We start from the raw sequence: 24,182 nt of genomic DNA, 5'->3' as shown, positions 1-24,182 counted from the left end.
CCTACTGAGCCACCCAGGTGGCAATCTGATCCTGTACTCCCCACACTTAAATTTCTCCAATGACTTCCCACTGCTTCTAGGACAAAAACAAACTCTATGTTTCTGTGGTCTGCGAGGTCCTACCTAGACTGGACATTGCCTGCTTATCTCCCATGAGGCTGTCCCTCCATCCCTCAGCTCATCCCCAAATAGCCATAGAATTCCATCTATTTGCTGTCTACAAGAGACTCATTTTAGACCTGAGGACACCTTCAGATTGAAAATGAGGGGATGGAGAACTATCTATCCTGCTACTGGAAGTCAAAAGAAAGCTGGAGTAACCAGTAACAAGAGATGAAGAAGGGCATTATATAATAATCACAGGGTATATCCATCAGGAAGAGCTAACAATTATAAATGTCTATGCACCAAATACGGAAGCCCCCAAATATATAAAACTATCACAAACATAAGCAAACTTATTGACAAGAATGTGGTAATTGCAGGAGACTTTAATACCCCACTTACAACAAAGGGTAGATCATCTAGACACAGGATCAATAAAGAAACAAGGGCCCTGAATGATACATTGGATCAGATGGACTTGACAGATGTATTTAGAACTCTGCATCCCAAAGTAAAGGAATATACTTTCTTCTCGAGGGCACATGGAACATTCTCCAAGATAGATCACATGCTGGGTCACAAGACAACCCTTAATAAGTATAAAAGAATTGAGATCATACCATGCACACTTTCAGACCACAATGCTATGAAACTTGAAATCAACCACAGGAAAAAGTCTGGAAAACCTCCAAAAGCATGGAGGTTAAAGAACACCCTAGTAAAGAATGAATGGGTCAACCAGGCAATTAGAGAAGAAATTTTAAAATATATGGAAACAAACGAAAATGAAAATACAACAATCCAAACGCTTTGGGATGCAGCGAATGCAATCCTGAGAGGAAAATACATTGCAATCCAGGCCTATCTTAAGAAACAAGAAAAATCCCAAATACAAAATTTAACAGCATACCTAAAGGAAATAGAAACAGAACAGCAAAGACACCCCAAACCCAGCAGAAGAAGAGAAATAATAAAGATCAGAGCAGAAATCAACAATATAGCATCTAAAAAAACTGTAGAGCAGATCAATGAAAACAAGACTTGGTTTTTTGAAAAAATAAACAAAATTGATAAACCTCTAGCCGGGCTTCTCAAAAAGAAAGGGAGATGACCCAAATAAAGTCATGAATGAAAATGGAATTATTACAACCTATCCCTCAGAAATACAAGCAATTATCAGGGAATTACTATGAAAAATTATATGCCAACAAACTGGACAATCTGGAAGAAATGGACAAATTCCTAAGCACCCACACATTTCCAAAACTCAAACAGGAAGAAACAGAAAACTTGAACAGACCCATAACCAGCGAGGAAATTGAATCAGTTATCAAAAATCTCCCAAAATATGAGAGTCGACCAGACATTTAAAGCAGAGATAATACCTACCCTTCTCAAGCTGTTCCAAAAAATAGAAAGGGAAGGAAAACTTCCAGGCTCATTCTATGAAGCCAGCATTACTTTGATTCTCAAACCAGACAGAGACCCAGCAAAAAAAGAGAACTACAGGCCAATATCCCTGATGAATATGGATGCAGAAATTCTCAACAAGATACTAGCAAATCGAATTCAACAGCATATAAAAAGAATTATTCACCATGATCAAGTGGGATTCATTCCTGGGATGCAGGGCTGGTTCAACATTTGCAAATCAATCAATGTGATACATCACATTAATAAAAGAAAAGATAAGAACCATATGACCCTGTCAATCGATGCAGAAAAAGCATTTGACAAAATTCAGCATCCTTTCTTAATAAAAACCCTCGAGAAAGTCGGGATAGAAGGAACATACTTAAACATCATAAAAGCCATTTATGAAAAGCCCACAGCTAACATCATGACCTCAATGGGGAAAAACTGAGAGCTTTCCCCCTGAGATCAGGAACATGACAGGGATGTCCACTCTCACCACTGTTGTTTAACATAGTGTTGGAAGTTCTAGCATCAGCAATCAGACAACAAAAGGAAATCAAAGGCATCAAAATTAGCAAAGATGAAGTCAAGCTTTTGATTTTTGCAGATGACATGATATTATACATGGAAAACCCGACAGACTCCACCAAAAGTCTGCTAGAACTGATACATGAATTCAGCAAAGTCGCAAGATACAAAATCAATGTACAGAAATCAGTTGCATTCTTATACACTAATAATGAAGCAACAGAAAGACAAATAAAGAAACTGACCCCATTCACAATTGCACCAAGAACCATAAAATACTTAGGAATAAACCTAACCAAAGATGTAAAAGATCTGTATGCTGGAAAGTATAGAAAGCTTATGAAGGAAATTGAAGAAGATACAAAGAAATGGAAAAACATTCCGTGCTCATGTATTGGAAGAATAAATATTAAAATGTCAACACTACCTAAATCAATCTACACATTCAATGCAATCCCAATCAAAATTGCACCAGCATTCTTCTCGAAGCTAGAACAAGCAATCCTAAAATTTGTATGGAACCTCAAAAGACCCTGAATAGGCAAAGTAATTTTGAAGAAGTAGACCAAAGCAGGAGGCATCACAATCCCAGACTTTAGCCTCTACTACAAAACTGTAATCATCAAGACAGCATGGTATTGCCACATAAAATTCTAAATATGAACATGGCTTTCCAGTCATCATGAAGGTCTGTTTGCCCAGATTGGAGGATAGAACTATTCTATAAAACAGTGTGTTAATGTGATTTATAATTTCTCAGTATTTAGACATACCCGAGTCTACATGTATATACTCTTCCTTGGATCCCCATAGTTAGCAGTGAGCGGTGCTGTGCTGGTAAATGTTTCACAATCAACTCTGGCGGGGTGGGGGGTGGGGTGGGGGGGTGGGGAGTAGGGGTGGGTGGTGCCGAAGAAGCCCTGATTTGTAGCTGGTTTCTTTCACGTGTGAATACCCGACCGCAGGGAATCCTGTGGGATGGGTGACAGGCTTCCACCCAGTGGGGAGCTGGGAAAGTCTGTGCACCAGGGCTCTCAGCAGCCAGTCAGCCGGGCTGTGGCCCATTGCTCAGGGCAGGCCTGATGGCCAGCTAGCAAGTGGTACCAGCCAAGTCTGCACCCAGGCAGTCTGGCTCCAGAAATCTTCCTCGTTGCTCTGCTGCTGCCCAGCCCTCTCTCTCCCAGGCCCACAAAGTCAGACCCTGTGATGTATGGAGGTGTTGTTGCATCAAGCTCTGCTTTGGGTCCTGGGCCCTAGACACCAAGTCCTAGTTTCAGAAGACGCTGCCATGGCCGCAGGCGTAGAGAAGACTTTCTGGCTGAAGCAAGGTAGCCATGTCTCCCTCAGTTGCAAAACTTCTTGCTTATGCTGTGACTTTCTTAACTTTTCAGTTTATTCCAGTTCTCAGAACTCCTAGAGCTTCCTGGCCCTTGCCTGCTTGCTTTGCCTTTCCTGTCTCAGCTTGGTGGCTTTCACTAATTTGTCCCTGCGGCTTGTCTGACCATGGTCCACTGGGGTCTCTAACACCTGGGTAGGAGTTTCACACTGTGCATACTAGATACTTGGGTGTTTTAATGGGTCAATTATTTTCCTATTAAATGGATACTCACATGGGGAGGAGTACATATAAAATACTTTGACCTTATAAAGGGATTCTATTCTTGACAAACTTGGGAACTCCTTTTCTAGACATTTCAGTTTTTACCAATCATTTTAGGGGAAAATTAAATCATAATGCCCAAAGCATCCATTGTATATAATAAATTAACTTCTCTTCTATGCATCTAGAATGGTACAATCCTTGGAAAAAATGAAGAAATAGTGCTTCTCAGACTTCAGTGAGCACATGGACCACCTAAAGATCTTGCCAAAATGGAAACCCTGAACCAGTAAGTCTGGGATGCAGTAGTTATCCAAGTATGATCATTGGACCAGCATTGCCTGGGAACTTCTTAGAGCTGTAAATTCACCCCAGACCTACTGAATCAGAAAGTCTGGAGGTAGGACCTAGCAATCTGTATTTTAGCAAACCTCCAGTGATTTTGATGCAGCTAATATTTAAGAACCAATGTTCACAAGTATTACTGCAAACCTGAATGTCTGTCTAAGAACATGAGAACCCAGGGAGGTAAGGAACTTCCTGAAAATGGGGAGGAGAGGCAGAGGGATGTGGTAGTGGCCTGGCAGTTTGGCAAGAAAGCTCACGGGTTACAGCCTTTCTCCAAGTATAATTATTCAGCCGAAATTGGAAGTCAGCCTTGTTCTAATGGTATCGTACCACAATGGTGGTTATATTTTGCCACCAATTAAAATTTCTCATGACCCAATGAGTTTCCAAAGCTATGTTCCATTCTAGCCTCCGTTCCAGAGGTGAACAGATAGCTTTCTGTGATTGCTTTTCAAGCATCTCCTGCAGAGAGATATGAGCCTCCTGTTGGCCTTCCTCATTTGCATGTAGAATATCTTTTAACAAAGATGATTCTGATTTCCAGCACTTGGTCTCTCCGCTTCCCCTCTGCTTCCCCACACTATGACCTGCATGCTAAACAGAGCCCAGAGGGAGCACATTAAATGCATGGAGAAGTAATGCCATGAAGGCCAGCAGGATTCCGAACCAATCTCATTATACAATCACTTTTTAAAATTGAAGTATGATTGACATACAATATCCCATTAGTTTCAGGTGTACATCACAGTGGTTCAATATTTTTATACCTTATGAAATGATCCCCATGATAAGCCTAATTATGATCTGTCACCATACAAAGTTATTACAATATTTTGACTATATTCCCTATGCTGTACTTTACATTCCCGTGATTTATTTATTTTATAACTGGAAATTTGTATCTCTTAATCTCATTCACCTATTTTCTTGCTTCCCCCCAAGCTCTGCACCTTTGATTGCCAACAGTTTGTTTCTCTAATCTATGAGTCTGTTTCTGTTTTGTTTGTTCATTTGTTTTGTTTTTTAGATTCCACATGTAAGTAGAATCATATAGTATTTGTCTTTCTCTGTCTGGCTTATTTCACTTAACATAATACTCTCCAGGTCCATCCATTGTTGTCACAAATGGCAAGATTCTATTCTTTTTTAAATTAAATTGTATTGGATGTGCAATATTCCATATCTTTATTTATCTGTTGATGGGCATTTAGATCGCTTCCATAACTTGGCTATTATAAATAATGCTGCAGTGAACATAGGGTAGCATGTATCTCTTTGAATTGGTGTTTTTGTTTTCTTTGGATAAATACTAAAAGTGGAATTACTGGATCATATGGTAATTGTATTTTTGATTTTTTGAGGAACCTCCATACTGTTTTCCATAGTGGCTGCACCAGTTTACATTCCAGCCAAAAGTGCACAAGAGTTCATTTTTCCTACACATCCTCACCAGTATTTATTATTTCTTGTCTTTTTGATACTAGCAATACTAACTGGCATGAGGTGATATCTCACTGTGGTTTTGATTTGCATTTCCCTGATGATTAGTGATGTTCAGCATGTTTTCATGTGTCTGTTGGCCATCTGTATGTCTTCTTTGAAAAAATGTCTATTCAGGTCCTCTGTCCATTTTTTAATCCATTTTTTTCCTACTAGTTACTCCAGACTCCTGAGACCCTCCAGTATATTGCAAAGCTATAATGCCTAAATTTAGGACCGTTTGGAATTCAATAGTGCTAGAATATAATCAGGAAAAAATTCAGCTTCTGACAGGTGTTAAGAGAATGGATTTTGTCTTCGAAGAAACACCTTGAGTTACTTGGCTTTTCCATTGTGGTAGCCCAGACTGTCGGTGCTGTGAACTGAAGATCTTTGACTCTCTGCCTGAGGGGTTTCGTCTGGTAGAGGGAGCATGCTTGGAACTGTCGGGAGATCATATCCTTAGAAGCAACACTCAACCAATGACAGGTGGGGAATTAGTAGATAAAGACTGTGTCCTTGCCTCTTGGCTGGTACATCTCTGAGAAGAGTCCTGCTCTATCCCCAGAGCACCCCAAATGAACTGCACTCCAGTTACCTACTATGGGAACTGGCTTAATAATATACCCTTTATTGCTTTCTTTCTCTTCCCTGGCTACTTTCTTTTTAAAAAATGTTTATTTGGGGCGCCTGGGTGGCTCAGTTGGTTAAGCGGCCGACTTCGGCTCAGGTCATGATCTCGCGGTCCATGAGTTCGAGCCCTGCATCAGTCTCTGTGCTGACGGCTCAGAGTCTGGAGCCTGTTTCAGATTCTGTGTCTCCCTCTCTCTGACCCTCCCCCATTCATGCTTTGTCTCTCTCTGTCTCAAAAATAAATAAACGTTAAAAAAAATTAAAAATGTTTATTTGAGAGAGAGAGAAAGTGCAAGGGGGGCAGAGGGACAAAGGGAGAGAAATAGAATCTTTAACAGGCTCCATGCTCAGCACAAGCCCAATGCAGGGCTCCATCCCATGACCCTGGGATTGTGACCTAAGCTGAAATCAAGAGTCAGATGCTCAACCAACTGAGCCACCCAAACGTCCCTCCCCAGCTACTTTCTTATTCCTTTGCTGGTGTTTTCTCAGATCACCTCTCAAACTATTTGTCCTTGAATCTTTGTCTTAGAACCTTGAGTCTGTCTCTCAGAATAACCAAACTGAGACAAGGATAACCAACATATTTTAGGTGGGGTGCCCAATAAGGGAAAGGAATAGCTTTCATTCTTTCTTAACAATAAGAAGCAAACCACTACCTTCAGGAAAATAATATTAATGAGTTCATTTATCCATTTTTTACCAAGCATTATCAGGTGCTTACTGTCTACCTGGAGCTAAGGGTAAGTCTAGAGAGGTTGGGGCATGATTGGAAAAGGCCTGGAATACAAACCCAATGCATTTGAACCTTTTTGTATCAAGAGGAGCAAGGAGGTGATATAATCAGTGTTGGACAATGGGAAACTTAATCTGGCTCTGCAGTATGAATTGGAGGATAAAATTGGGCAACAGAGCCTCATTACAAAACTTCTGGAATATTTTTAGTGTATGTGCTAAAGAATACTTTTCAAAAAGCTAAATATATGACCTTCATACAAATATAAAATAAACGTGTCAAAGATTTTATTCTACTCATTAGGCAACCATACCTTGTTAAAACTAAGTCAAATGAGAAGCTGAGGAACAGAGCTTTACAATAGTCAGAGCAAATAAACAAAAAAAGCCAAAATGAGTTTGTTCATAGATGTGAACTTGGTTAATACCCTACAAACAAAGGGTGTTGGGGATTATCATTTTTACCAATGGAAATCAATTGTCTCACTATCAGATGAAATTTGCATTTGTCAGGCATCATCTGCATTGCTACCAGTTTCCTACCATTAGCCTTTACCCCTGAAGGGTTGTAAAATGATCTGGTCAATATATTCTGAAGGAATGCCCAATAATCTCTTTTGCTTATTTTCAATTTTAGGATAATGTTTCTAGGCAGTCTCCCCCTTTGTGATTATAAATAATGTGCAAGGATTATTTTTGATCACAGAAAAGGCTGCTCTCGTTCGATTTGGCCTGATAATTTATGAGGTGCAGTAAGAGTGTTAAATAATCATACAGGTTGCTTTGGGCTTGCTTTACAAATCTAGAACCATGCGGTATTGGGCAACCATATGGAGCAGGAGTCACAATTAGACTTTGAAATGTATTATTTTCTTTCCTATTTTGAGGCTTGGAAACCAAGCCCAAGAAACTCTGCCTGCCACATTTAACCTAGAGAACCTGTAAATTTAGTAAATCCCTCTGTTTTTGAGGTCCTCTTAGGGTTTTAGGCATCCTGGCCTGCCCCAGTGTGAGCTTCGTTACCACCTGTGAGGTCTGGGGTCTCATCAACCACGCAGCAGACCAAATCTTCCCAGGAGAACTTTGAAGGCATTGGCCTCACATATAAAGTCAGACCCTTAGCAGAGGGTCTGTTGTATGTGACTGGGTATAGGAATGACTTCTAGGTATATACTGATGTGATAATTTTTTTTTTTTTACAATGTTTTTAAGTTTATGTATTTATTTTGAGAGAGAGACAGAGCGTGCACATGTGCGAGCTGGGGAGGGGCAGAGAGAGAGGGAGAGAGAGAGGATCCCAAGCAGGCTCTGTGCTCTCGGTGTGGAGCCTGATGTGGGGCTCGAACTCATGAACCATGAGATCATGACCTGATCCAAAATCAAGAGTCTGATGCTCAACCGACTAAGCCACCCAGGAGCCCCATGAGGTGATAATTCTTTGTGCAGGAAAACCTGACATGCCTTGAAATTTTCCAGGCATGTGAAAGAAAATGGATAGCTTCCTAATTTGTTAATAAATCTAAGAAAGTCACATACCTTTACTAATAATGAATAGTAAAGATAAAACTTTTCAAAGCTATCAATAATAATAATTAATTTTAATCAACTATGATAGAGAAGAGAATAAATTAATGATGAGGCTCAAGATATACTATCACAAAATATACCACCTTGGAATATCATATATCTTAAACTGAAGGAGTTTGAGAAAACAGCAGAAGCAGGAGGGGTACTCTGATTTGCCCCACCTCGCCCTTCTTCCTGGAAACAGGTCCTAAAATCCCCTGGTGAAAGTTACCTTCCCTGCACCAGGAGGAAGGGAGATATTCTTATCACCAGAGACAGGGAAGTTGGAGCCTAATAATGGGTATAAAAGCAAACCTTGTTAGTCTAACCCTTATTTTCCTAGTTATTTCATCATTTCCAACCCCCTGCCCAAAGCCCTCTGTCTTGTCAATTCCTCACAAATGTATTGTTTCTTTGTCCAAAAGTTTCCTGCTCTTGGGTCGCCTGGGTGGCTCAGTCAGTTAAGCGGCTGACTTCAGCTCAGGTCATGATCTCACAGCTCGTGGGTTCAAGTCCTGCGTTGGCCTCTGTGCTGACAGCTTGGAGCCCGGAGCCTGCTGCAGATTCTCTGTCTCCCTCTGTCTCTGCCCCTCCCCTGCTCATGCTCTGCCTCTTTCCATCTCTCAGAAATAAATACACATTAAAAAAGATTTTTTTTTTAAAGCTTCCTGCTCTGGGCATTTCAGGACCTCATTCTCTTGTGAAAGCCCCCAAGTACATGCAGAAATTTTATAAAATGTGCCTGCTTTTTTCCTGTTAATCTGTTTTTGTCAGTTTAATTTTCAGACCCAACCAGAGGCCCCAAGAGGGTCCAGGAAGACTTTTTCCTCCCAAACACTGTCTTTACATTTTCTCCATAGGAAATGATGTTGCCAAATGGCCATCTGAAAAAAGAGATAAAAAAAGTTCCCAAAAATGTAGGGGAAAAAGGTTGCAGAGGTGATTATTCAGGTGTAGAGAGCAGTAAATTAATAAAAATATTATATTGTTTTTCTCAATATTATGACAGGTGTGGTATTTGTCATAACGATTGTATTTTTTTCACGTGTCGTGATCGATTTTTTTTCATTCTAAACAACTATTAATGTCTTAATTTCTATATATTTTCTTAAAGAGAGTCCTCTAGAAGCTTTAGAGCCCCGCAAATTGGGTCCAGCCCATCTGAAGCCTTGACTCTTCCAAAGACTGTGCCCCAGGCCAGGGTGGGGGTTTGGAGCTCACAGATCTCTCATCTTTCCTACCTCTGGAAATCTCTCTCCTGATACTTTCTTGGGGACTCTGCTCTTCTCTGCTCCTCTCAGGCTGATTTCTTTCTTGAGTTCCGGTGTTTTCAAAACTCAAGAGGCTCCAACTTGAAGCAGTCCCTGTTTTCTTCTCTATCTACAATAATCCCTGAGGCAAGGAAATATTGACGCCAGTTTAGAACTGCAGGAGAGACTTGTGGAAATCCACAAACTGATAACCTCAGTGAAAGACTCCGAAGCCTGGGCTACAGTGATGCTCAGACTGTTTCAATGGTCCCATTTTATCTGTCTTTGTATGTAAGTAGGTGGTATTTACATAAATTACATCGTAATGTAAATCATGTGTTGAGTCCTGGGGGAAAAAATATCCATTGAGAGTGGTAGTGACTCAGCTGTTGCACGTGAAACATTACACGTCATCACTCTTCAGACAGCCAGAGGAAGCACCAGGAACCCCAGCAGATTCTGGGGTTGATCCCACATGCTGCCGTAGGCTTCCAGATGGCAACATGAATAGCAATGAAAAGGAAGTATTCAAATGAGAGGTCTGAGTGCTGGTCATTTGAAGAGACAGGGCAAAGGTCTTTGGCCATTTACTAGCAATTTGGGGTCCACCGTGGAGAGAAGTCAGCATGGCATTTGTGACCTGGCCTATAGTAGGAAAAAAAAATGACTACTGTACCATCAGAAGAACTGTGGTTTGAATTCCTTCCACACATTTATTTTCTTTATCCCAGCTATGTCTGTACCCACTTTGCTGGAGAACAGCATAATTAACCACTGGGATTCAGAGAGAGGTGACAATTTTCAGTGTATTCTCAGTTCATTTTCAGTCAAGATTTTAGCCTGAAAATGCTTTTCCTTCTCCCTGTGATGGCAACTCTCAGAAGTGGATTTTGCTGGAAGCCTTCTATTTTCATCACTCTGATTGCTTTATTTATGTTGCAAATCACTGATTTGGTGTTTGGGAAATTGCCATGTTTGGGCAGCAACGCTTAATGGATTGATGAGTTTTGAGCTTATTTATAAAATACATTAAAGAAAAAAGATCCTTAAAGCTCCAACTCATCATTCCTTATGTTCAGGATAGTGATAAACAGTGACCTCTTTTATCATTTATTTCTTTTTTTAAATTTTTTTAGGTTTTTAAATATTTTTTAATTTACATCCAAATTAGTTAGCATATAGTGCAACAATGATTTCAGGAGTAGATTCCTTGGTGCCCCTTACTCATTTCCCTCCCACAACCCCTCCAGTAACCCTCAGATTGTACTCCATATTTATGAGTCTCTTCTGTTTTCTCCCCCTCCCTGTTTTTATATTATTTTTGTTTCCCTTCCCTTATGTTCATCTGCTTTATCTCTTAAAGTCCTCATATGAGTGAAGTCATATGATTTTTGTCTTTCTCTGACTGACTAATTTCACTTAGCATAACACCCTCCAATTCTGTCCACATAGTTGCAAATGGCAAGATTTCATTCTTTTTGATGGCCGAGTAATACTCCATTGTATATATATACCACTTCTTCTTTATCCATTCATCCATTGATGGACATTTGGGCTTTTTCCAAACTTTGGCTATTGTTGATAGTGCTGCTATAAACATGGGGATGCATGTGTCCCTTCGAAACAGCACACCTGTATCCCGTGGATAAATCCCTAGTAGTGCAATTACTGGGCCGTAGCGTAGTTCTGTTTTTAGTTTTTTGAGGAACCTCCATACTGTTTTCCAGAGTGGCTGCACCAGCTTGCATTCCCACCAACAATGCAAAAGAGATCCTCTTTCTCTGCATCCTTGCCAACATCTGTTGTTGCCTGAGTTGTTAATGTTAGCCATTCTGACAGGTGTGAGGTGGTATCTCATTGTGGTTTTGATTTGTATTTCCCTGATGATTAATGATGTTGAGCATTTTCTCATGTGTTGGTTGGCCATCTGGGTGTCTTCTTGGGAGAAGTGTCTATTCATGTTTTTTACCCATTTCCTCACTGGATTCTTTGTGTTTTGGGTGTTGAGTTTGATAAGTTCTTTGTAGATTTTGGACACTAGCCCTTTATCTGATATGTCATTTGCAAATATCTTCCCCCATTCTGTCGGTTGCCTTTTAGTTTTGCTGATTGTTTCCTTCTCTGTGCAGAGCTTTTTGTTTTGATGAGGTTCCAGTAGTTCATTTTTGCTTTTGTTTCCCGTGCTGCCAGAGACGTGTTGAGTAAGAAGTTGCTGCGGCCAAGATCAAAGAGGTTTTGCCTGCTTTCTCCTCTAGGATTTTGATGGCTTCCTGTCTTACATTTAGGTCTTTCATTCATTTTGAGTTTATTTTTGTGTATGGTGTAAGAAAGGGGTCCACGTTCATTCTTCTGCATGTCACTGTCCAGTTTTCCCAGCACCATTTGCTGAAGAGACTGTCTTTATTTCATTGGATATTCTTTCCTGCTTTGTCAAAGATTAGTTGGCCATACGTTTGTGGGCCCATTTCTGGGTTCTCTATTCTGTTCCATTGATCTAAGTGTCTGTTCTTGTGCCAGTACCATACTGTCTTGATGATTACAGCTTTGTAGTATAGCTTGAAGTCTGGGATTGTGATGCCTCCTGCTTTGTTTTTCAAGATTGCTTTGGCTATTTGAGGTCTTTTCTGGTTCCATAAAAATTTTAGGGTTATTTGTTCTAGCCCTGTGAGGAATGCTCATGTTACTTTGATAGGGATTGCATTGAATATGTAGATTGCTTTGGGTAGTATCAACATTTTAACAATATTTGTTCTTCCTATCCAGGATTATGGAATCTTTTTCCATTTCTTCGTGTCCTCTTCAATTTCTTTCATAAGCTTTCTATAGTTTTCAGTGTATAGATTTTTCACCTCTTTGGTTAGATTTATTCCTAGGTATTTTATGGGTTTTGGTGCAACTGTAAATGGGATCGATTCCTTGATTTCTCTTTCTGTTGCTTCATTGGTGGTGTATAGGAATGCAACCGATTTCTGTGCGTTGATTTTATATCCTGCAACTTTGCTGAATTCATGAATCAGTTCTAGCAGGTTTTTGGTGGAATCTTTTGGGTTTTCCATATAGACTATCATGTCATCTGTGAAGAGTGAAAGTTTGACCTCCTGGCCAATTTGGAATGCCTTTTATTTCTTTGTGTTGTCTGATTGCAGAGGCTAAGACTTCCAATACTAGGTTGAATAACAGTGGCGAGAGTGGACATCCCTGTCTTGTTCCTGACCTTAGGGGGAAAGCTCTCAGTTTCTCCCCATTGAGGATGATGTTAGTGTTGGGTCGTTCACATATGGCTTTTATGATCTTGAGGTATGCTCCTTATGTCCATACTTTCTTGAGGGTTTTTATCAAGAAAGGATGCTGTATTTCGTCAAATGCTTTCTCTGCATCTATTGAGAGGATTCTATGGTTGTTGTCCCTTCTTTTATTGATGTGATGAATCATGTTAATTGTTTTGCGGATATTGAACCATCCTTGCATCCCAGGTATAAATCCCACTTGATTGTGGTGAATAATTTTTGTAATGTACTTTTGGATCTGGTTGGCTAATTTCTTGTTGAGGATTTTTGCATCCATATGCATCAGGGAGATTGGTCTATAGTTCTCCTTTTCAGTGGGGTCTCTGTCTGGTTTTGGAATCAAGGTAATGCTGCCTTCATAGAAAGAGTTTGGAAGTTTTCCTTCCATTTCTATCTTTTGGAACAGCTTCAAGAGAATAGGTGTTAACTCTTCCTTAAATGTTTGGTAGAATTCCCCTGGAAAGCCATCTGGCCCTGGACTCTTTGTTTTTTGGCAGATTTTTGATTACTAATTTGATTTCCATACTAGTTATGGGTCTGTTCAAGTTTTCTACTTCTTCCTGTTTCAGTTTTGGTAGTGTATATGTTTCTCATCCAGTGTGTCATTCCAAGCCATTGTTTCCCTGTGGATTTTTTGATTAGATGATCTGTCTGTCGCTGTGAGTGAGGTGTTGAAGTCTCCTACTGTTATGGTATTAATATCAATGAGCTTCTTTATGTTTGTGATTAATTGATTTATATATTTGGGTGCTCGCACATTTGGCGCCTAAGTGTTTACAATTGTTAGGTATTCTTGGTGGATAGATTTATCTTTAAATCTATCTTTATTTTAAAGTCTTTATTTTATTTTATTTTATTTTATTTTATTTTATTTTATTTTATTTTTATTTTATTTTAAAGTCTTTATTTTAAAGTCTAGGTTGTCTGATATAAGTATGGCTACTCCAGCTTTCTTTTGTTGACCATTAGCATGATAGATGGTTCTCCATCCCCTTATTTTCAATCTGAAGGTGTCTTTATGTCTGAAGTGGGTCTCTTTTAAACAGCATCTAAATGGATCTTATTTTCTTATCCATTCTTTTACCCTATGTCCTTTTATTGGAGCATTGAGTCCATTGACGTTTAGAGTGAGTACTGAAAGACAAGAATTTATTGCTGTAATGATGCTTGTAGAGTTGGAGTTTCTGGTGGTGTTCTCTGGTCCTTTCTAATCTTTGTTGCTTTTGATATATATATATATATATGTGTGTGTATATATATATATATATATATACACACACATATATACGCGTATATATATGTGTATATATATATATATATATATAAATTTTTTTCCCCATTTTTTCTCCCCTCAGGGAGTCCCCCTTAAAATTTCTTGCAGGGCTGGTTTAGTGGTCACAAACTCCTTTAATTTTTGTTTGTCTGGGAAATTTTTAATCTCTCCTTCTGTTTTGAATGACAGCCTTGCTGGATAAAGAATTCTTGGCTGCATATTTTTCTGATTCAGCACATTGACTATATCCTGCCATTCCTTTCTGGCCTGCCAAGTTTTTGTGGATAGGTCTGCTGCAAACCTGATCTGTCTTGCCTTGTAGGTTAGGGACTTTTTTCCCTTGCTGCTTTCATGATTCCATGATTCTCTCCTTGTCCGAGTATTCTGTGGATTTGACTATGATATGCCTTGTTGATGGTCAGTTTTTGTTGAATTTAATGGGGTTCTCTGTGTTTCCTGGATTTTGATGTCTGTGTATTTCCCCAGGTTAGGAAATTTTCCACTATGATTTGCTCACATAACCATTCTACCCCTATTTCTCTGTCTTCCTCTTCTGGGACCCCTATGATGCTGATGTCGTTCCTTTTTAATGAGTCACTGATTTCTCTAATTCTTAAATCATGTTCTTTTGCCTTAATCTCCCTCTTTTTTTCTGCTTCATTATTCTCTATAAGTTTGTCCTCTATATCATTGATTCTCTGTTCTGCCTCATCCATACTTGCCACCGTGGCATCCATCCACGATTGCAGCTCAGTTATAGCATTTTTTATTTCATTCTGACTTGTTTTTACTTTCTTTATCTCTGCAGAAATGGATTCGAGTCTAATTTTGACTCCAGCTAGTATTCTTATTATCGTGATTCTAAATTCTGGTTCAGACATCTTGCTTGTATCTGTGTCGGTTAAATCCCTGGCTGTCGTTTCTTCACGCTCTTTCTTTTGGGGTGAATTCCTTCATTTTGTCATTTGAAGGGAGAAAAGGAATTAATGAGGTAGAAAAATCAAAATCAAATCAAACAAATTATGCTAGATCTTAGGTGTGTTTTCGTCTGGGTGTTGAAAGTGGTTTGACATATTAGAGAAAAAAAATGGAAAAGGTGGGGAAAGGAAATCATTTGAGAATTAAAAAAAATGAATGCACTTAAATAGGCTAAAATGAGATGATGGGAGTCGATTTGAAAATTTGAAAAAATTTATACATAAGTAAAGATTGTAGTAGAGGGGCGCCTGGGTGGCTCAGTCGGTTAAGCGGTTAAGCGTCCGACTTCGGCTCAGGTCACGATCTCGCGGTCCGTGAGTTCGAGCCCCGCATCGGGCTCTGGGCTGATGGCTCAGAGCCTGGAGCCTGCTTCTGATTCTGTGTCTCCCACTCTCTCTGACCCTCCCCCGTTCATGCCCTGTCTCTCTCTGTCTCAAAAATAAATAAACTTTAAAAAAAAATTAAAAAAAAAAAAAAAAAGATTGTAGTAGAAAAAAAATTAAGAAAAATATTTTTAATTAAAATTAAAACTAAAAATGAATTTTTTCTCTTTCTGTATTCAAGAAAAAGAAATGAAAAAGAGAAAAAGAGAAAAGAAAAAAAAGAAATCTTGAAAATTTGAAAAAGTGAATACACTGTAGTAGACTAAAATAAAATGAAGGAAGTAAAATAAAATTTGAAAAAATTTACATAAAAGCAAAAATACAGTAAAAAACTTAAGGAGAAATATTTTACATAGAAATTGAAAGTAAAAATGAAGTTTTTCTTTTTCTGCATTCAAGAAAAAGAAACGAAACGAAAAAGAGATAAGAGAAAAAAAGGAAATCGTTTGAAAATTTGAAAAAGTGAATACACTGAAGTAGACTAAAATAAAATGATGGAAGTCAAATAGAATTTGAAAAAAATTACACAAAAGTAGAAAATATAGTAAAAAAAATTAAAGAAAAATATTGTTAATAAAAATTGAAAAATACAAATGAATTTTTTCTCTTTCTGTATTCAAGAGAAAGAAACGTAGTGTAAAAGAGAAAAAAAAAAGGAAAGAAAATTGAATAGATGAACCCGCTAACAGATTGAAGTAGAACTGAAATTACTTCATTTTCCCCTAGAAGTCAGACTATGTTGTGCTTTATAGTCCATAAACTACGCGGTGAAACTTGTGCTTTTGAAGAGCGAGGTTGGCCCACTTGGGCGGGGCTCGGTGTAACAGCTCCATTCTCCACTAGATGGCGCTGCTAGCCTACTGGGGTGGAGTGTTTGGCATTCGTAGGTGCGTATGCGCATGCGCGGGAGCGGTGAGCATGTTGCCCAGCTACCGACTCTCTCCTATCACAACTCTGTTCCTGATAAGCTGTCGCGCACCGGTCCTCTGTCTTCAGCTCTCGTCCACTCCCCGCTTTTTCACTCTCTGTGACCAGGCCCCAGGCAGTACCTCTCTCCTGAGTTTTGTCTCAGATACGGCTGTTTTCCCTGGCCCCTTGCTTCTGAAGGACTGCGGCTTTGACCCTTCCACCCCTCTGCGGGAGGGTCTCACCGAGCAGTGGCCGAATGAGCAATGGTTGAATGTTGGCTGCACCCAGGAATGCTTGTTGGACCCTGCTGCTGCCAGTGCCATGAGACTGCAGCCAGGTGCCAGCCCGCCCCAGGAAAATTCGCGAGACAGTGTAGCAGCAGCTTTTCAGGGATTATGGAAAACCACCACACGCATCTGGCGCCAGTCTTCACCCTTAACGACCTTGTTCCAGCACCAGCGAATGTGGCTGCCTTCTGGGGTCTGCTGGGACCAGGTGGCTTCAACAGTCTCTACCAAATGTCCTTCCAGCAGTGGAACCGCTTTTCCCCGTGTGGCCCAAGAACCTCACGGACCCCACTCTGTTCCTGGGGATTCACCCTTCCCACCAAAGCACCGCCAGGTATGGAGCTGTGGAGTTGCAGACTTTGCATTCCCCTTGTTTACAGTCTAAATGGAATTTAAACTCTCTGCTTTCTCCTTTCTCCCTTTTTAGTTTAGTCCCTGCGGCTGTTTCCAATTTTCTACTTTCTCTCCAGCTGCTTTTGGAGAGGGGTGCTTTTCCCATATTCGTCCCGCCCCCCCCCCCCCCCACTGTCTCCATCCTCTCTCCTTGCAGAAGCACTTCCCTTCCTGCTCCTTCTTGCTCCCCAAGTTCACTTCTCCGCGCCGTATACCTGCTGAATTCTGTGGTTCACGTGGTGCAGATTGTTGTGTTAATCCTCTAGTCAGTTTTCTAGGTGTGCAGGATGATTTAGTGTTGCTCTGGCTGTATTTCATGGATGCAAGACACACACAAAACTTCCATGCTGTTCCGTCATCTTGGCTCCTCTTTTTAATCATTTATTTCAACTCTTGCTGTCTAATCAAAACTGAAGACTGTTATTTACCTAATGGTCACTCATGAACATCTTGGTACTTGCCTTAATTACCAGGTTGAATGAACCATTCTTCTCTCTAAATCGAAATCTGAATACCTCCTTCCCTGAATACCTGATCTTGTTGAATGAGCTGTAATGAAACAGAAATCATAGTTGAGTGCTGATTTTGGCTCTGCTATGACTTGGTTATATCGCCATATCCTGACCTTATATGGCTCTGTTACTTTTTTTTTAAATTTTTTTAATTTTTATTTATTTTTGAGAGTGAGACAGAGAGCAAGTGGGGGAGCTGCAGAGAGAGAGAGAGAGAGAGAGAGAGAGAGAGAGAATCCAAAGCAGGTTCCAGGCTTTGTGCTATCAGCACAGAGCCCGATGTGGGGCTCGAATCATGAGATCATGACCTGAGCCGAAGTCAGACGCTTAACCGACTGATCATGGCTGTTTGTTATCAATGGATTAAGAATGTTGGGTTAGATGATCACTTTATAAACTCTTCAGTTTGCCGTTGTTTTGTTTTAAGCAGCAGAGTTTTTCAAATGTAATTTTATTTGGAATTGTACTATGTAAAACAGTGTATTGGTTTTCTATTGCTGCATAACTAATCACCCTGAAACTTAGTGGCTTAAAGCAACAGCAATATTTTATTATCTCTCAGTTTCCATGATGGGTTGAGAATTTGGCTGAGTGTTTCTGTCTTGGTGTTTCTCTTGAAGTCGAAGTCAGATGCCCGCTGAAGGCTTGACTAGGGCAGCAAGATACAAGAATTCGTCTTCTTTTTTTTTAAAACCTAACTTATTGTCAAGTTAGCTAACATACAGTGCATACAGTATGCCCTTGGCTTCGAGAGTAGATTGCCATGATTCATTGCTTACATACATACAACACCCAGTGTTTATCCCAACAAGTGCCCTCCTCAATGCCCATCACCCATTTTCCTCTCCGCACCCCCCCCCCCCGACCCCCATCAACCCTCAGATTGTTCTCTTCTAAAATGGCTGACTTGTGCAGCTGACAAGGTGAGCTGGCTGTGGGCCAAGGGCCTCGAGGTTTTCTTTCACACAGCCTCTACACAGCGTTGCTTGAGTGTTCCCACAGCAAGGCAGCTACCTTCCCCCAAGACCATTTCAGCCTCATCTTCCTCCTAACTTCCCCCAGATACAACTGGTCTTCGTGCCCCAGAGACAGCAAGCTTCCAGCCCCCCTACCAGCAGGTGAGGCAGCAGCCCAGGTTGGTGATGAGCACCTGGGCTCCTTGTTAGGCTCTCCCACACATTTGCTATTTCATTTAAGGAAAGCCCTCAGCCCCTGTCACATTCATGGGAGGTACTTGCAAATATTTTTCTTCCTTCACATCACATTATGGGCCTCCTGTTGCCTTTCTAGTTGACTTGGGCAGAAGAGCAAATTGTGGGGAAGTGCTCTGGGTTCTTTCAGAGCAAATGTTAAGCTGTCACATTCTCCATTCCAAGCATGTTGTGCTCACAATCTGCTGCCCTCTTTAGGACTCTCCTGTGAGTGCAGGATTGCCATCGCCATCTTACTGGGAAGGAAATGGGTCGCTCCTTATACAAGACCTCACACCTTGCAAGTTCCGGGGGGGGAAGCAGGGGTGGGCTTTGAACCCAAGGCTGTCTTGTTCTTCCACTGTACGTTGCTGCCTCTGTAGCCAGGGTGCAGGGGGGCAAGAGCACCTGGCTCTGAGGGCCCCAAACAGACCAGGATTGGCCAGGCACTGCTGACAAAATCCAAAGGCAGAGAAATGAGTAGTGTGGAACAAGAGAGGAATTTATTTCAGGGAGGCCAACACCAGGAGGACAGTGGGTTTAAGTCTCAAAGACTGTCTCCAAGGTGCCAAAAATACTTCTGGGTTTATGTAAGGAAAATGTGGGGCCAAGGTGGATGGGTGCATGCAGGTGGGCAGCGAGGGTCAGTCAGTCAGTCATTGTTTTGGATCAGGCCGGGTCTTGCTGACTCAGGGCAGTCAGTGTTGCTTGAGAGGGTAGTTTGGGCTCCTGTTAGGGGATGCTTTAGCCTTAGAGTCTTAGAGTCTGCCTGAGCCAAGAGACAAGCTTGAAAGAAGAGCCAGCTGGAAAGTTCGAGGTCAAAATGGAGGCAGCCGAGTCCTCTTCCCTTCCCACACCTCAGAAGACAACATTCAAAGGAGGGGGGACTAGGTTGGCATTTGCTGTGAGATGTGGGAAGTAAAGCACTAGAAGGGCACTGTGACAGCTGCATTCCCTCCCTCTCCCCTTTGTCACTCTGGGTAGGAAAGAGGCAGGTAGGGGAGGGGTCAAACCCCAAGATGGTCAGACCCTCATCCCTGCTCCCCTGCCCTCGACAGCACAGAATAATTAGACAGGTTCACTTCTAGATGGAGGACATGAGGGCCTCCTTGCCTGGGCAGAAGGCAAAGGAACGTGGTCTTGCTGCTTGATGGTTAATAAGTCCCCTGTTTTTTCTTTCTCCAGTGACTGCCCTGCAGAGATTTTCATTAGTATGCAAGGCCTGGTCCCATTAAGTATTGATGTCAGCAGCATTTATTTTTACCAGGGTTGGAAGAGGGTTCGGAGGAGGGAAAAGGTTAGGTCCTTGCAGAGTCCATTCATATGCATGATTCCCTCCAGCCCTCACCAACCCAGCCTGTGGTTTTCCGACCTCAGTTCTCAAAGGCTGATCCTCAGGGGAGAGGAAGGTAGTGGCAGCACCAGTCCTGGAGAATTTTTCCTGCCTGCACACACACGCATGCTCCCAGGTGACCTGGGGTGAGGCGGTGTCTCTCTCCTGTAGGATTCTTTAGGGGACTTGGTTGGAGGAGGCCAAGGCCGTGCTTGTCCCGGGTCCTGGCTCTCCCACTGCAGGGACACGAACACCGAGTAGGAGGCCACCAGCCAATTTCCAGTCAGTCTGAGCCAGCACCACCTGGATGACTAAGTCCTCCAAAATCCTTACTTCCTACATATTTAGTGACAGTCTTAAGTGCACATGTTTCTCCTGGTTATTGCTTGCTCTGATTTCCTGCTTCTGCTGATTTCTTGATCCCATTTTGTTTCTTGTGGCTGTTTCCTTCTCTCTGCCTTGCATCTGCCCAAACATTAGACCTGGCCACCCTTCTCTGCTTCCCCCAGCACCACTCACACTGTGTGAAATCTTTGCTACTAAAGATTTGCAGACAACCATAGGTTGGGTTGGAGGGCACTTGGGCCAGCATAGCAGGTCAGTTAATGTCAGATACTGGGTGTGCCTGTTCTTAGAAGTCCCTCAGCCACACATGTCACATGTACCTTGCCTCTCACTGTCTCTTCTGGGTCCCACTGACATCTTGCTTGGTTTCCAATCAGCGTGTCCAGTTTCTTTGGTTCTAGCCGTTCTCTTCCTCCCTGGGGCTCCCACAGAAGCTCAAAGTGCTTCCAACTTTACATGCAGAACAATTTCATTCTTCAGCTCTGCCCTAGTTTGGTCTAGAGTACGTACTGAGGGTTATCTTCCCACAGTGAAAATACAATTTAAAATATATAAATATACATATACATATATAAGTAAATATCTAAATCTGTATTCTCCCCAAGACCTCCCAATGCTAATATTAAGCTAACAGTCCTTATTTTAGCCCTTGCTGCTTTAGTAAGGGTTTGATGGTAGAGAAAAAAGCCACAGGACAGAAGGCTATGCCCCAAGGTAGTTAAACCTTTGGCTTCCTGTTCAGGAAAAGCACACTCCTGGGTCCCTCATTTATAATTCACAGAGAACGCTTCACTTCTGACACTTCTGGTCACCACATGTGTGGGAGTATCCCCCACACCAAGCAATTTTCTGTGACACCAGCTGGGTGTCCTAGAATTCAATTCCATTCTGACACTAAGTGGAGTTAGTGCAGACCCCACAGGTTAAGGGCTCAGCCCCATGAGGCTGCCCCCCTTTTCAGATGCCAGCTGCACACAGATAGGGGTCCTCAGGTTACCCACAACTTCTGTCCAACTTTTCTACAAATTGGACGTTCCCATGACTCTGTTCTTGGATTCCATCATTTGCTAAAATAGCTCATAAAACTCAGGGAAACACGTTTGCCAGTTTATTATATAATAAAAGATAAGATAAAAGGTACAAATGAACAGCCAGTTACATAGATCAAGGTCTGAAAGGGTCCTGAGTGCAGGAACTTCTTTCCTAGTGGAGTTGGGATGCGCCACCCTCCCCATATGTGGATGTGTTCACCAACCCTCGAAGCTTCCCGAGCCCGGACAATGGGGGTTTTTATAGAGCTTCATTATGTGGGCATGAGCAATTATGAACTCCGTTTCCAGCCCCTCCCTTCTCTCCTGAGAATTGGGGGGGGAGTGGTGGCATTAAAGTTCCAAGCTTCTAATCACTGCTTGTGATAACACATCTTTCCTGTGACCAGCCCCCAGTCAGGAGCCTACCACAAGTCACTTCATTAGAACAAAAGATGCTCCTATTACCTGGGGAAATTCTGATCGTGGTGTCAGGAACTGGAGTCAAAGACTAAATATTAGAACAAAAGATTTTCCTAGCACCCTTGTGTATGAGGGTTTTATTTAGGAGCTCTGTGTCAGGAATCAAGGGCAGAGACCAATATACATATTTCTTAATATTTCACACCTCTGGATACAGAGAGACTCAGATTTGAATCTTGGCTCCACTACTTTCTTGCTGTGTGACCTTGGGCAAGTTACTTAATCTCTCTGAGCCTCAACTTCCTCAACTATAATATGGAGATATTAATGATAACCACCTTATAGGGTTCTCATGAAGATTAAATGGGAAAATACACATGAATCCTATTGTCTGCTGCTTAATGAACACTCAATATGTAGCTCTTTTCTGTGAATCCCTGTGTGAAGCTGAATGGACAATGAGATTTTTGCCAAAAGAAGTTATAATAATATTAACAGCATATGCCGTTACAAGTCCTAGACACTTTCCATGCATTAACTTACTGAATCCACACAATAAATGTCCAAAGGAGAGATGGTTATCTGCCTCTCATAGATGTAAAAATTCAAGTAGTTTACTGAATGGCACACAGATGGGAAGCATGAGGGGTCAGACTGTTTTTGCTTAACTTGCATGGTGTTTGTCACCTCAAGTCTTCCTGAAGCAGAGGGAAGAATCAGGATGGGGTGGGGGAAGGAGAACGGTAGTACATGACTGATACATGATGACCGTGGTACACAGCCAACCCGGTCCCTGGGAGCGCTGGAGCATACAGGACGCATCAGCGTTGTTTCTTGGCAACAGATCATTTTCAGCAGAGCAAAACTGAACCACTGTTACCCCGGGATGGATGTCAGTATTAAGAGAGATGTATCAGTTAGGAATTGTATTCTCTAAGTATCAGAGACCACTCTTCCCCACCCCCTGCCAAAACAAATTAGAGTCTGGAGTTTTTTCTCGCATGAAAGAAACCTGAAGACCAGCAGTATCCTGTTTCTATACTACACAATCTAATCAGGATACTTTCCTCTCTCCTAGCTCCTGATCTCCAGCCTCAAAGTCCCTTCAGGTTCTAAGATGGCTGCTGAAGCACCAGCTGTTGCATCTATGTTAGAAAGGAAGCAAAGGAAGAAGGGAGGGGTTAAAAGGCGTGGACCCCATGGAACCAGTCCCTCTTAAAGGGATTTCTCAGAAATACTATCAGACAGTTCCTCAAAAAAACATAAAATTGCCGTATGATCAAGGAATTCTACTTCTAGGTATAGATCCAAAAGAACTGAAAGCAGGGACTCGAACAGATATCCATACACTGCTATACAGCATATGCTGTATGCTATATGCTCTAACAGCATATTCACGGTAACTAAAAGGTAGAGTTAGCATAGACCCTACAGGTTAAGAGTTCCATCCCACAAGACTAGCCCCACCTGAGATGACAAGTGAAAATCCTGGAAGGCTACCTGTACTTATGACTGGCTACAAATTGTGGGTTTCCATGACCTCCTCTTCAGATTCAATAATTTGCTGGAATGACTCACAGAACTCAGAAGATTTTACTTATGTTTACTGTTCACTGGTTTATTGTAAAGAATACAACCCAGGAACAGCCAAATGAAAGAGATGCATAAAGAATAAAGGGGGAGAGGGCATGGAAGTCCCATGCCCTGTCTGGGCCTCCCAGCACCTTGAGATGTTCACTAGTCCAGCAGCTCTTGGAATCTCATTGTTCAAGAGTTTTTATGGAGCTCAGTCTCCATCCCCTTCCCCTCCTTGGAGGTGGGGCTTGAGCTAAGAGTTCCAACCCTTTACTCACTTGGTCTTTTTGGTCACTAGCCCCATCTTCGACTGTCAGGGACCCCACCCTAAGTCACCTTATTGACACAAACTCAAGTGCGATCAAAAGAGGCTCATTATGAATAACAAAAGACACTCTCATCACTTGGGAAGTTCCAGGGATTTTAGGAGCTCTGTTCCAGGAAAGACCACATATATACATTTTTTTTTAAAGTTTATTTATTTTTGAGAGAGAGGGTGAGAAGGAATGGGAGAGGGGCAGAGAGAGAGAGAGAGAGAGAGAGAGAAGAGAACATCCCAACATCTGTCAGCACAGAGCCTGATTCAGGGCTCCATCTCACAAACCT

The 24,182-nt window shown here is 41.6% G+C and overlaps 1 long non-coding RNA gene across 1 annotated transcript in view; it reads left to right on the top strand.

Moving 5' to 3' along the window:
* Positions 1–24,182, top strand: part of LOC122229953 — an 80,853-nt gene that overhangs the window by 3,075 nt on the left and 53,596 nt on the right. Inside the window, exon 2 of the long non-coding RNA XR_006207209.1 lies at positions 3,838–3,938. This is a non-coding gene — a long non-coding RNA (uncharacterized LOC122229953). The remainder of the gene's footprint in view (positions 1–3,837; positions 3,939–24,182) is intronic.

The sequence above is a fragment of the Panthera leo genome, chromosome C2, assembly GCF_018350215.1.
Source record: "Panthera leo isolate Ple1 chromosome C2, P.leo_Ple1_pat1.1, whole genome shotgun sequence".
NCBI lineage: Eukaryota > Metazoa > Chordata > Mammalia > Carnivora > Felidae > Panthera > Panthera leo.
Note: the sequence above shows the minus strand (reverse complement) of the source record. Positions and strands in the feature narration are given on the sequence as shown.